Source organism: Calypte anna, chromosome 3 (assembly GCF_003957555.1).
Source record: "Calypte anna isolate BGI_N300 chromosome 3, bCalAnn1_v1.p, whole genome shotgun sequence".
Lineage (NCBI taxonomy): Eukaryota > Metazoa > Chordata > Aves > Apodiformes > Trochilidae > Calypte > Calypte anna.
This window is the reverse complement of record NC_044246.1, coordinates 111,543,274-111,558,192: the sequence shown is the minus strand read 5'-3', so window position 1 is coordinate 111,558,192 and position 14,919 is coordinate 111,543,274. Positions and strand designations below refer to the sequence as shown.

General features: G+C 41.0%; 1 protein-coding gene across 1 annotated transcript in view; it reads left to right on the top strand.

Annotated features, from left to right (window-relative positions):
• The window catches only part of PKHD1 (PKHD1 ciliary IPT domain containing fibrocystin/polyductin), a 272,533-nt gene that overhangs the window by 227,368 nt on the left and 30,246 nt on the right, over positions 1–14,919 (top strand). The gene's annotated exons all lie outside the window — the stretch shown is intronic.

Genomic DNA, 14,919 nt, shown 5'->3' with positions numbered 1-14,919 from the left:
CAGTCAGCCTGCCACTAGCTATTCACTTGAAAATTCTGATGTAGTTTGAAATAAAACACAGCCATGGACTGAACTCACTAACCCTTAGTCCAAAGGTATCAAGGCTGCTGGTTGATAGAGACAATATCTAGTTCTTGGAAAATGTTTTGCTTCTAGCACCCTGGATGATTAGGAAGAGAAGACGAGGCGAAAAAGATAATGATTCCTTATTTGCTGTGGAAATGGCAAGTGCAATTAGAGTTGTCAACTGAGTTGTGATCAAAATTCTGATTAATTACTTACTGCTATTTCACAGAGCAGAAATTAGTGCGTATCTAATTGGCGTTACTGAAATGTATTCTGTGCCTCACTTGCATAAATTAAATGTACAGAACAAATCTACTGCTTGTTTATGAGAGAGAGAGGGAGCAAAAGAGAATGCATGATAGTGGGCAAAATCCTTAGGTGATACAAATCAGGAGTGCTCTGGCAAAGTGGTGAAACTTGGCCCCTAGCGTGCAAAAAGAGGTGCTTTGATTGGGGTGTTTACAGAGGGTCTGTGCTATATAAAAAGTGAAGGTCAACCTAGAGGATTACAGTAGCCTTTCTTCTAGCCTTATCAAATCTCACTCTATCAAAACCAGTCACATCAGTATCAAATCCTATTTTCAGCTCGTGATGCCATGGAATCAACTCCCACCATGCCATCAGAGACTTCTTATCGTGTGATTCTTGTTTGCGTATTTATTTCAATTTCAGCTTCGCACAGGCTCTAGGCACACACACACAATAATGGCAATTACACATTGTACAAAGCACATCAATAACTTTAGTATGAAAGAGAAGGGAAATGCAGAGCCACGGTTCCACTGCTTTAATCAGCAGGACCACATTATGTCAATGAAGCAGGGACACGGAGGACTGATTAGATAAATTCCCTATTGCAGTTCCAGCACTGAAATGCCCACCATGTTCTGGAAATGAAATGAATGCATTAAAAATGTATCTGCATTTATTTTCCCTCTGGTGTCTTCTTGGGTTTTTTCTAAAAAACAAAATCTTATGGAAAATTAAAAAAAAAAAAAGCATCCTTCAATGGGAGCTTTGGCAGAGCATTGGCTCTCCAGAGGACTCAGCCCTTGGAGGAGTGGGATGTTGGTGTCAGTGGGTATTAGTTGAGCCTCCTTCTCCCCACTGCCTAAGCAGAAATAGGAGAAAGATTGCAGAAGTGGTGATTTTGCTAATCTGTGGGATTGATTGTTGCCTTGAAAGAGGTTATTTTCACATCACAGAATCATAGAATCGTTTGGGTTTAAAGAGACTTTAAAGATAATCTAGTTCCAAACTCCTTGCCGTAGGCAGGGACACCTCCTGCTATATAAGGTTTTTGGGGTTTTTTTTTCCTAAGCAGTGGTCTAATTCTGATGCATGTTGTAGGTGTAGCTATACAGAATCTGAAAGGTCACTCCAATACCCCCCAAAACTGCAATGGAATCAAGAAGCTATATTAATAGTCCTGCAGCTCCTTTCTTTTCACCTATCCTCATGACAGCGGTATGGAAGGGTATGTTCTAACCATAAATTATTATATTTTCTTCCTTATTCTTTTCATAACAAACTTGTGTCCCATGTCTTGAACAAACATTTCACTTTAGTCTGAAAGGGCACAGCCATCACCAGTCACTGTAATGTTTTTTCTTTTCCTCTTTTCCTATCTTGGCCTCTCTTATCACCATGATCGTCTTTTCTCTGCCTCTCTCTCCCTCCAGACAGCTTTATTAAATTCACATCTCTACTTCTGAGGCCTCTCTGTCTGAGCCCCCATTCCATGTGAGACATTGAGAGCAAAAGAACAAAAAAAAAGGGTCAAGATTCCCTTATGTCCTCCTGTGCTTACTGTCTTTGGCAGCTTAGGAATCCTTTCCAGAGCACAACAGGTTCCTGACTGCAGAACTGCCAGAATTATTAACCCTATTTAGCCCTTTTAGGAAACGTAATGCTCAAGAAAATGTGAATTCAATTTTGACAATCAACAACACATGCTTGATATAATGTACCATCCTTTGGGGCAGGACTTGGGTTGGAAAGTGACATCTCTGATGGAAGTTCTTCCCCAGGGAAATTCTACATAAACAGAGTTCCAGAGTATGATTTTCTTGGTGATTGGTTACAGCCCAACTGTCTCGAGGAGGCAATGTAAATTTAGCAATGGGTTGGGCCAATTTTTCTACCTGCTGGATTAGTCTCAGGACTCAGTGTACTCTGGAATGAGCCTTTCCAGTCCACCCCAGTCCCTCTTCTGTTGTAACAAGCAACTGGACAAGTGGAAGTGGTCTCGAGTTGCATCAGTGGAGGTTTAGATTGGATATCAGAAGAAATTTCTTCTCTGAAAGAACTATTAAAAAGTAGAACAGTCTGCCCAGGGACTAGAGTGAATCACCATCCCTGTGGAAGTTTAAAAGACATGTAGATGTGGTGCTTAATAGTATGGTTTAGCACTGAATTTGGTGGACTTAGGTTAATGCTTGGACTCAAAGGTCATTTCCAGCCCAAACAGTTCTGTGATTTCCAGACTAATGGGATATAAAAATAACCTACAAGGGTTCAGCCTTATGTCCCCTATGATTGCCAGGTGAGGATGTGAAAAAAGCTAGATGGGCTCTTTGTAAGCTCTTCAAACTGGTTTGGCTCTTCCTACTTCTTTCTAATACTCTGGGAGATAGAAGATGCTCTCTGATGGTCCAAACCAGCAGAAAGCCCCAAGCAGAATTCCTGCTGAGAGTCTGCCAGATAAGCATCAGGATGCTTGTGCTAAGCATCCTTTGGAAATCTTCCATTGCTCTGCCTATCTTTACTCTGTCAGTGCTCTTTTTAGAGTGCTAAAAAGTCTCAAAGAAACAAAATACACTTAATGGCAGCTGTCTGGTTCCCTGCACCCAGCTTGTGTCTTCCTACATAATAGCTTTGGATCAAAGTGTGGTTCCAATTGTCTTGTCATATGCTTAACCACATATTTATGGCAATGATAAATAAATGCATAGAACCCCAACACAAAGACCCTTAAAAATGTTACTGACTGTCATGTTTTAGGGCCTGAGCATAAGGTAAGCACCATCCCCATTTTCCTTTTTTTTTTTTTTTTTTTCTTTCATTTTCACAACAATCAGGAGGATGAAACCATTGTCCTGTGTAGGAATGCAGCTTTTTGACTTTATTCTCAGATAGGGTCAAAACATCAGCTGTTTTATATTGGCCTAAGCATCAAGCTGTCATCAAATAGACCACCTGAGGAAGTGGCCTGCTGGGAATGCATTTTAACCATCCAAACAGAAACATCCAAACCTTTGCAAGCTCAACCACCAGAAATTGCAAGAAAAAGCAGAGAGCAAATAGACTTTGGTTTTCATCCTTGTAAGCACCATGTAATGGGCTGTTACTTCTCTTTTCTGTTTCCCATTGCAGGCTGGGATGTTTTCAGACTAAACAAGTCCCTGTAACCTGAATCCCAGCCATCATTTATGGAAGTACCCCATGCAGCATGGTTAATAAATAAAAAGTTAATAAAAATAAAAAGACAACCTTTCTAGTATTAACAAAAGACTCTTCAAAGATATTCTTTTGCTCTGGGCTTTTACAATAATAAACTGAAAAAATACATTAGAGAGCAGACTCCTTTCTAGGCACTTCATATTTCATTTTGCCTCTCACTTGTCTATTTATTTTCACGTCTTTCCTGATTACTTCTCAACTGTAGAAAGACAACATTGGGTACAATGAGTTTTAAATATACTCCTTGGCCAAAATAACTCCAAGGGCAGTCTGAAATTTCAAATATCTCCCTAGTAAATGTGGAATAAAAAGCAAAGGGAGTGATGCCTGCTAGTTAGAGCAGGATAGTCAGGGCTGGGGAGGGGGGGGTTGCAGTCCTCCAGCAATTAAATTATTAATTTTCACATCACACAAACGGGAGCAGTGTGACTCTGAATTCATTCCTGTTTACATGAGGATGATGAACAGTATCTGATAAAGCATAAGAGATGCTCCAGCTTTAAATCTTCTTCTGTTGGAGCTGTCCAGAGGACTTTGGTAGGACAAGGAACAGTCCTTGGATGGCCTAAAACACCCAAATACAACAACTACTTGCAAATAGTAGCTTCTTCAAACCATTTTGAATTTGAATTTAGGTATGAAAGTTTCATTAGGATCAGAGATCTCCTTCAAGTCATTTTCAGCCCTGCTAAATTCTCTGGATATACTCTAAGCTGGGAGTTCTGTCCTTGTAACCATATAAAAGCCTAAAATGTTGATATACAAACAAAGCTTTCAGAAACCTGATCTAACTCTGTAGTTAGCCTTGCTTTGTGCAAGAGGTAGAAATTAATAACATCCAGAAATCTCTGCTTAAGCCCTTTTTCTCTAAGATTACATGTAGATCTGGTATTTCAGGACTATGCCTACAGACACATTTGATTTTCTCCTAGGTGGTGTTTGAAACCAGTCTCCTTCAATCTCTGAACCTGTGTCAGTTACAGAAGTCAGAAATTACTTTCGCAGCCTCTTGTTATTTCTGCTCAGATGTCTCTTTTGCAATAAATTCTCAGTTTCTGTGATTTCCAAGGTATTTTGGGCAGTGGCAGCTCCACTTCCTAGGTGAGTTGTACTGCTGAGGAGCAGAGAGATGTGGTCTGCAGGGTGACTGTGAACCAGGCTACCAGTGCTGTGATGGAGAGGGAATATTTGGATCCAGGGGATTTGCCATTATAGTTAAAAAGCAAAATGCAGTTTGCTAGTTTTCAGGTTCTTCCCCCCACAAATTTTTTTTTGCAGCCTGTTTAGATCTCTGTCAGAGACAGGACAAGTTTTGTTTGGTTTTTTTTTTTTTTTCAGATTAACATGGTAGAAACTACATCCTTCATCTTCCTTTGTTCTGCCTTTCTGTTCATAACTGGAGGTGTTTACAGAGGTATTTCCCACTTCTTTCAGAGTAGGAACACCCATTGCCCTAGATGTTCTGCAAACCCCATTAGCCACATCATCAGGAGTTGGGATTATTTCACCTAACTTCAGCTGTCCAAATACAGGCCTTCAGTCCAAACTATCAGTCTAGCTTTACCATATAGCCAGTAGAGCTGGGTATCTCCAGAAGAGATGCAATCCATCTAAGGGAAAGCAGGAATGAATGACCCTCTAAAAGTCTCTCCTCTTTCTATCTAATGATTATTGTCCAGATGAATGGCTTAGCCTAGACAATTAGCTTAGACTAAATGCTTAACATTTAGGCAGCTAAAATTAATGTGATGAATCTCATTCTCTGTGCTCAGATAATGACTCTAGCCTTTGTATCTCAAATTTTAGCTCTTCAATATGTTTTCATAGGTGTTCAACTTCTGCACTGCTCTTTCAGATTAATTTTGACTTATAGGCTTTGAAATACTTGCCTCTCATTACTGTTCATTGTCATAAATATGTCATGACATAATATAGCTGTCTGTACCTGTAAAAGGAAATCCTTCTGCTTTGAGATTCAACTCCATAGTTCATACAGGACTAATATTGCTGAAAATCATCTTAATAATGTCACGGGGACTCTTGTGCTTACGATCCTTTCTGGCATGAGCTCCAGGACTGCACCTTCAGCCAAGGAAGGTACAAATAAGATTGTAACTTTTTTATAACTTACCCGTGCAAAGAGAGAGAAAGGAAAGGAAAGGAAAGGAAAGGAAAGGAAAGGAAAGGAAAGGAAAGGAAAGGAAAGGAAAGGAAAGGAAAGGAAAGGAAAGGAAAGGAAAGGAAAGGAAAGGAAAGGAAAGGAAAGGGGAAAGAGGAAAGGGAAAGGAAAGGGGAAAGGAAAGGAAAGGAAAGGAAAGGAAAGGAAAGGAAAGGAAAGGAAAGGAAAGGAAAGGAAAGGAAAGGAAGTAGGTAAAGGTGAAAATACAATTTGGTTATTTAGTTTAAATGTTTTGGTTTTTAATGAACAGAAAAAGGGAAAATAATTTCAGGGCACATGCTGAGCTCTGTTCCATCCTCTCCTTCATCTGTGTCTTATAAAAATAATTGCCACTTTTAAGCTTAATTCTAACTCAAATGCTTCCAAACTCTGCAGGTATTTGGCATTTTTCTTCTGGCCCACTTGTAATGGAAAATTGTTCAGTCTTTTTGCAAGTTGTTTCCCAGGACCAAAGAACTGTTCTCATTGGGAAGAAATGATAATAATAACAGTAAAATCAAGTTCCCCAGAATTTTTCATTTTTAGGCAGTTAATTTTCTCCCCTAACTTTATTTTTGCAGAAGAAAATGATGATTTGTCTTTGCAGTGTCTGTCGGCCAAGGAGGGAAAGAGAAGCTGAGAACTTTCCCTTCCACAACAAAACCTGGCAGTGTTGGTCTTGATAGAGTTCAAGTTTATTTGACTAATTCTTTCACCACTTGTCAGAGAACACACTTTTATTTTCAGTAACAAACCCAGCTCTTTGCTCCCCGATTTCTCCAGTGGGTGGGTAGCACAAGCACTTGTGTTGAGCACACATTACCACCGACTGTTATGATGTTTGCTGTCAAACTCATTTATTTATGCAACTGCTGTGGAAAGGCCTGGGGCCCATAAGCAGCTCTGAAAGATTTCAGAGCCCTGGTGTGGGGTCATGAAAGGGAAAGTGAGGGGGAGGGTGAAGCCTCCACTGGTTATGAGAAAGGAACTGACACAGGAAATGGTCACATATGGCACAGATTTATTGTGTCCGGGACTTCCCATTCAAAACTCATTATATTCACAGCTCAGAGCAGTGCATGGCATGGCCACATTCATTTTTAGGTCTGGCATCTGATGAAATTGCTGTCCTGCTTTTCAGTGGTGGTAGCTTCATCATTCCTTGGCCAGAGTGATTGGAACCACTTCAGTAAAGGCTCTGCTGTTTTCTGCCCATCACCTGTGTGTTGAGCCCTGGGCATTAATGTCATCAACATGATTGCTGGTCAGGAGGAGAGAAAAAAAGCTTTCTGGGTTTTAAATACACTTCAAGGAAACCAGGATTATCTTAAGGAGATAAAACACAGAGGGAGAAGCTGTGATAGTGCCACGAGAAACAAATTGATACCTGCAAGAACAGAGGTTTTTCAAAGGTGAAATAGTTTCAACCAAAAGATGTTTCTCTTTTAATAGCTCTTTTAACCATCTTACCTGGGAAACAGGATTCCTCTCACACTCATTCTTTGGGTGATGGTTAATGACTACAAGAGGTTTGTGGGAATCTTTTTTTTTTGTACTATTTCCTTCATGAGAGCATCTAAAATCTTCAAGAAGGGCTCTGGGTCCTATGTTGCTAGGTGATGTACCAAAAGCTATAATTCCTAGTCCTAAAATGCATATTGATAGCCTTCAGGACAGCTATGGAGACCCAGATTATCTCTCCCATACTGTCCTCTACTCTATCCTATTCATTCCATTCCTATTCCACACTTTTTATTGAACTACAGTGGGGATTAAGGTAATGACTCCTTATTCTCCTTCGTTCAGGGTTGCAATTTAAGGGTATTTAATTTATCACACATTTGGGGACTCTCTAAAAAGGTGCAAATCAATTGAGCTGTTTAATTCTTTCTATCTCCACACACAGCATAAAATGAAGTCATGATTCTTGTGTCCTTACATTGGATTTATTCCCTAAATAAGCATGATGGAGAGCATCATGTTGTCAAGACGTTTAAAATGACTAAAGTTCCCTAATCATTAATGATAACACAGACAAAACCCCTCCCTAATTGTGTCTTTCTGATTACTTTTAATAAAATGGTGGACAAGATGGTCAACAGTAGGAATGGACCCAAAGTCTATTGAGTCAAGCAATGCTGGGGTATGGGCACTGGAGCTTCTTGGTCATCAGGGTAGCTCCAAGACCAGTTTGATCCCAAGCAACCCAGCAGTATCCAAGACAATTCCTAGGCACTTCTGAGAAATTAGCAGAAGTCAGGAACTACTCCAGAAGGGCAGTTCTGAGGTAGTCACTGTTTTTTGGAGGGCAGTGTCTCTAACACTACCTAAGGGCCATGCCAGCTGGCCTCAGGGATAAGGAACTGGCCTTGACACTGTATATTTCATTATTTTGTATGCATGAAATGCTATAGGAGCTCAGCTCCAGACTATCTTCTGGTCACAGACAGCCAAGATATTTCCAGCTGTGGTCAACCATGCAGCTGGCAGCAGGACATTTGAGTTCTGTGGCAGAAGAAGTAACATCTCTGATGTGACACCAGGCCTGAGCTGGGCAACCTCAGTAAAAGGCACATCAGATTTACTGCCTCACCTTCTGAGATGGATCAAGGTACATTCTCCTGGCTAGGCTGCCCTTTTCCCCAGCTTTTTGCAGTTTTGTGAGACAGGTTTGATATTTTGTTTCAAATACAAACATGTCAAAAAATAAAAAAATTCGAATACCAAAGCTGATGTCTCTGACTCCAGAGGATCCTGATCTGTAAATCAATGAAAGCTGAGGGAGCATTTTGGGTGAACATTGCTGTACACATTCCTTGTTTATATGCTCTTTCTAGATGACTTTTTGATCACTGTTGGAGATCACCCTTGCCTAGCTGGGCTTCTGGTCTTTCTTCTTAAGACCTGCTTTGTTTCTGCTTTAAGGCCAGGAATGACTTCTTGGTATAGTTTCTGAGAACTGGAAAACTTTGTAAATATTTTGCTCATAACTTGGCAAAAAATATTATCTGAAACACACATGACTTACCTCTCAGGCATGGGAGAACTCTGAAGAGTTGTTGCTAGTATAAAAATATATAAATTATGAAAGATGTCAATAATACTTGATTTCACTTGAGTAAATATCAATGCATGTGGCCCTATCAACACATGCAAATAGTGTTGAAGAAAGAAGCATGGCCAGCAGATTGAGAGAAGTGATTCTGCCACTTTGCTCTGGCAAGACCTCACCTGGACTACTGCATCCAGTTTTGGAGCCCTCAACACAGGAAGGACATGGATCTGATGGACTGGGTCCAGTCGAGGGCCACAGAAATGCTCAGGGGGCTGGAGCACCTCTTTTATGAAGCCAGACTGAGGGAGCTGGGGGTGTTCAGCCTGGAGAATAGAAAGCTCTGGGGAGACCTTGTGGGGACTTTCCAGTATCTGAAGGGGCTACAGGAAGGGTGGAGAGGGACTATGTGCAAGGGCCTGGAGGGATAGGATGAGGGGCAATGGGTTTAAATTAGAGAAGAGAAGATTTAGATTGGATGTTAGGAAAAAATTCTTTACTGTGGGGGTAGTGGAAAAATGGAAGATGTGGCCCAGGGAGGTGGCTGAGGCCTCATCCCTGGAGATATTCAAGGTGAGGCTCGAGGAGGCTCTGAGCACCCTGATCTGGGTGAAGGTGTCCCTGCTGACTGCAGGGGCGTTTGACTTGATACCTTTAGAGGTCCTTTCCAACCCAAATTATTCTATGATTTGATGTAAGACCAAATATTTCATGTACTACACCTGTTTTTCTATAGATGTGTATGTGAAAGGGAAGAGCCAATGCAGGTTCACTGGTGTGTAACCAGGGTGAGTTTACACTGCAGTTTTTCCTTTCAGTGGAAGCACTAATAATTTTTCTTTTCCTCTACTTTGGCATCTGCTTTTACAAAATTTGAAGGAAAATAGTATCTTTGAGTCCACCAATGTGACTGAAATAGTTTCAAAGTATTTTATGGAGAAACAATAAACAAAAGAGCATACCCCCCCCACAGTGTGACCCTACAAGACTCATTTGAAAATAATTTTCTATAAAAGAAAGAAACAGGAGCCTAAAGCAATCACTGCATTTTTATTTACATGGTCCCTGCTGTATATCTAGGTGTGTGCATCTCTCACACATTTACATCCCCAAATACCTGAGGAAGCACAGCTGCCCCCATGCATCCCTACCCGTGTGTTCCCAACACACACCTTGTGAGAACTAATTTGGCATTGCACATTTGATCATTTATCCCCCAAGGGAAGGTTGGTACACTCATTTGAGTGATATCCAGAATTTACAGGCAGTAGGATTTCTAAAAATAACATGAGATGCCTTGGCCCACTATCTACTGGAGTTGATGGGCTCGTTTTCACACACCTACCTGAAGATTTACAAATCAGCATCTGCAGAACCATTGCTTTCCAAGAAGTGCATAGGCATGAGGACCCTGTGCCAGAGATTAGATAGGAAAATCAGGGCCAGAATAATTGACAGGGAACATCTGAACTCAAGAAATGTAGAAAACCTTTTGTATAGCAAAAACGATGGTCCTCAGAATAATTTACTATATTTCTAAGGTCCTGTTACTATGCTTTTTTATTATTATTGTTATTATTTATTTCACATTTAAATGTCAGAAGGTCAAAAGGAGCAGTTAATGTTGATGAATATTCCCCCCTCAGCAAAGATACGTGCTGGTCAGCCCAAGGCCAATGAATTGCAATTTCTAAACAGTGTCCCATTTATCTCTCCCCTCCCCCATCCTCCCCTACTTGTTTTTATATTTTAGTAACTATAATTGTAGTTAAATTCAAAACAACTGATGTACAATTCCAGTTGAATGGAAATAAAATTGTGGGAGATTTATTTTATTTTGATAAAAACCTGACATTGCTTTTTGTTTTTGTCAAAAAATTACTGTATTTTTTTCCTTGTCCCATGAATTGTGAAATCTATCATGAAATGGGTAAAAATTATTGAAGGAAATGGTGGTGTTAACCTGAAGGGGAAAATCATTAATGTTGATGTATTTCAATCAATTTTAAATGTAGAATTTATTTTATTTTATTTTATTTTATTTATTTGGCATCGGGGAACTAGGGGAAAGGCAGGAGACTTGCAAAGGACTCTGCGTGCCTTTAAGTCAAAACATTTATTTTAAAAACACTCTTCCCTCCTTCCCTCCTGCTCCATTTTTCTAAATAAAAGATATGAGATGTTGTTGTCAGTGGGGGCTTTTTTCCTAAGCAAAGAGGACCCCCTCGGCACATTTTTCTTTTCAAATGTGAAATGAGGTGGAAAATCCTCATTTCACGACAGGAAGGACAAATATTGACACAAAGTTAATATTTGTCAGGAGCCCTAGAAGCTACCTGAGTTCTAAAATCTCATATATATATATATATATTTATTTTTATTCGTTTGTGTGTGTGTGTGCATGTGTATAATTAAATAATAAGCTTGAATTTATGATAGGGAATGTGCAGAAAGAAAAATCTGCTCTCTGAGGATAAGGCAGTGGCTGGAGAGGATGGACACACACACTTTCCACTTATTATTTCTCTCTTTTTAGTGCACTGAGTGGGGCACACACATGGCACACACTGGTGTCCATGCAAGCACCCAAACCCCCACATCCTCTTCTTCTGCTCAGGATGTACAAAGCTCCTGGTGTGAGGTTCAGCCTCACCAATGGACACATTACTACAGCTATAAATATCTTCTCCATCTTTCCCACCCATTTATAGGGTCTCTGGTCAACTCACACCTACCACATTTCTCTGTTTTGGTTTTTTTTTTTCATTTTTTCCTCCTCGTTATTTTTCTCTTTCACCCACACCTGTGTGTGCAAACCCCTCCCACTCAGATATAACCTGTTTAATCACATTTCCCCCATCACAGGGAGGGGGTGCTTCTGGAATTTATCACTGTTATTCTTCACCGCCAACCTAAATAGCACATGTCAGCTCAATATTCAGTGGTCACTCAGTATTTATTAAGTCCTGTCCACTCTGGCCTTTTTTAGAGGAAAGCCCCAGGGCAGATTAGCTGCTGGCCTTGACATGCTGCCTCACTTATCTATTTGCATTGATTATGAGAGTCGGCTGTGGCCGGGACTCACTTTTTTTTCCCTTCTCCTCTCAGACCCCTCTTACAAGCACCCCTGCTTGGATTTTCATGAGGAAATAATCAGATTAGGGCTTCAGCAGCGAGTTCATATGGAGTTCTCTTGCTCCGATGTGCTACTAACTGAATAAACGTGTTTTGTGGTAAATTGCAAATGACATTATGATTACTAAGGCCAGCATGGGTTTCATTTAAAAGTGATCGAAATTGCAGGCTGCAGAAATTGTGACTGGCAGATAAGGCCATTTGGAAGGGGACAAGCAGCCACGCGTGTGCATGCATGGGTGTGTGTGCAGGACACCAAGCAAACCCCCTTGGCGAGAAAGGAAAGTCCTGGAAAATCAGAAAATATCAGTAAATCTTGTTGATAGACAAGAGAAATATCACTGGGGAGATGGGGGGAGACATGGGGTTTTCCAGGAGAGTAGAGGATGAGATCCATCAGCTTTTGTGAGCTGGCTGCCTGCTCCAGGGTGCATCCTCCCTATCCCAGTGCCCAATCCCAATGTCTCTGAGTGCTGTGCTTCCACTTCTGCTGCTGGATGGAGTTGCTGCTCCTTATCTCTTCACCGCCCAGAACAGAGCAAGAGAAAAAAAATATTTCCACTGATAAAAAAAAAAAAAAAAAGGCAAGAAGGAAATAAAAAAAAATTTGGAAGCTGGTATCTAATAATAGAGGCTTTTGCACACATCCTACCCGACTTGGACATCCTCCCTGAACAAAGCTTGACATTTATGTAATTTCATTGCTTGCCTTGGTGATGTGCAGAGTGAGAGCTCATTCTGGGAAGCACTCACAGACCACTCTCTGTCCATGAGGAATCCCCTTGAAATAAATCACAGGTAGCTGTTGACAGAATCCAGGCAAAGCTGGAATTACGAGCAGACTGGAACTATAAGCAGGCTGATTTCCCACACTTCATGTCTTTTCCAGTAGTCTGGTGTTTTCTTCTAGAAGTGAATTTCACACTTGTAACATTTCTTTGGTAAGGCAAATGTCCTTTTATTCCTCCAAAAGCTTACAGCTCCCAAGGCTGTTGCTGTCCCTTTATTTTATCCTGAGCACCAGACATTGCTGATCTGCAGGCACCTCCCCAAAGATGCTGAATGAGGAGCACAGAGTTAGCTGGGCTTTGCTTAACATGTTTGTGAGCACAGCAAACCAGGGATGGAGCAGGCTGGGGAGGGATGGAGGATTAGAGCTGGCTACAGCAGCAAATTCCTCCTTTCATTTCATTTTGAAGAGAGGAAGGAAAAACAGAAACAAGCATCTTTTCCTAAGGTGCTCCAGGCAGAAATATTTATGGTTTTGGTGCCTGTATCTGAACTCATTTACTTTTATTCTCTCTTTATAATCAGTGATGATCTCATTATTACAGCTTGAGGCACAATTTCTCTAATCTTAAAGCAGAGACCTGTATTTGGTCAGAGGGAGCAGAACTCAGAAGACTGTGTGGATTACTTCTCTTCTGTGTAGGTTCTTCCATAGAAAGATTCTCTTGACTTGCTCCACAGACACTTGGGATGGGATATGGTGGCAAACTCTTGACATGCACAGAAGTTTCTTAACTCCTGTTATATTCAGTGAAAGAATAACTAAAGTGCTACCTGAAGTGTCTTTTGCAAATCTATGTGTGACATCCACAGATATTGCAGCTACCCAGAGAAGTCCCAGTGACCTTATGTACTTGTGTTTAAGTGACAGGTTCCTGTCTCAGTAAAATCAGAGGTTATTTAGGATTCCATGATTCTATTTTTTTATGATTCTATACTAAAAGGGAACTCTATCTGACAAACAGAGGTATTTTAAGGTGAACTGCAGTGCTTTGTAAACTGCTATGTCTTTGTGATGGCTGGGGAGCTGGGAGTGTTTCAGTTACCAAAAATGAATGTCTAGTGTCATTTCAGGTGCTGTGGGGTGCTTCACCAGCCCTCCAGATGCCACCCAAGAAGGGCACGATTCTTTTGTGGGCTCTGTGTCACATCTGTCAGTCTTAACAGATGTCTCAGATACTTCAGGGCTTCCCATGACTACTGGTGGGCAAATTATTTAAAATCCAGATCTCCACTGACTACTCTGGGAGCTCAGACATTTAGAGCATGTGTAAGGGTCTCCACTATTTGTAGGCACCTGAATCTGATACGTTCTTCTATCTCTAAAACTCAGTGAGGTGGTTCATCTCTGAAGCAGATTAATGATGTTCTGGTCCTTTCTAGGTTTTCTCTTTGATCCTTTTGAGTGGCATGGGACTGTATAATAAAATTATCTTTCCAAAGAACTAAAATAATGCTCTCATTTGGTACTCTGCTACAGGTTTATGATCAGGGGAACGTAGAAGACCTGGAGACATAGGGGTGAAAGTGCTTGGTCAAACCAAGGGTCTATCTAGTGTGCTGTTATCCTGGTGTAACCCCAGCAAGAAACCAAGCACCATGCAGCTCCTGACCCACTCCCCTCTGGTGAGATGGGGGAGAGAATCAGAGGGGTAAAAGTAAGAAAACTTGTGAGCTGAGATAAAGGAAGTCTTATCAGTAAAGAAAAAGCTACCCAGACAAGCAAAGCAAAACAAGGAATTAATTCAACATCAGCTGCTCAGCCATCTCCAGGAAGGCAGGGATCCATCACACATCACAGTTACTTGAGAAGACAGAAGACAAATGCCATTTCTCTTAATGTCCCCCCCCTTTCCTTCTTCTTGCCCCAGTTTTAAATACTGAATAACATGATATATGGCATGAAATATCCCTTTGGTCATTTGGGATTGTCTGTCCCCTTCCACCTTCTCAAGCACCACCAGACTATTTGCAGGTGGGATGGGATGAGAAGCATGAAATCACCTGGAGTCTGTGTAAGCCCAACAGTAATGAAAACACCTGTGTCCTGAACACTGTTTTCAGCACAAATCAGCCCCGTAGTAGTTACTGTGAAGACAATTAGCCCTCTCCCAGTTAAAACCAGCACAGACTCGTCTTTCCTTAGTGGCCATAATTTGGTAAGTAGAAAGGACAGGGAAGTGTGTATGGTGTTTCTATATCATTCCTTACCAATCTTCAACCATTCAGTCACTGAGGTGGATATGGTTTTATCTGT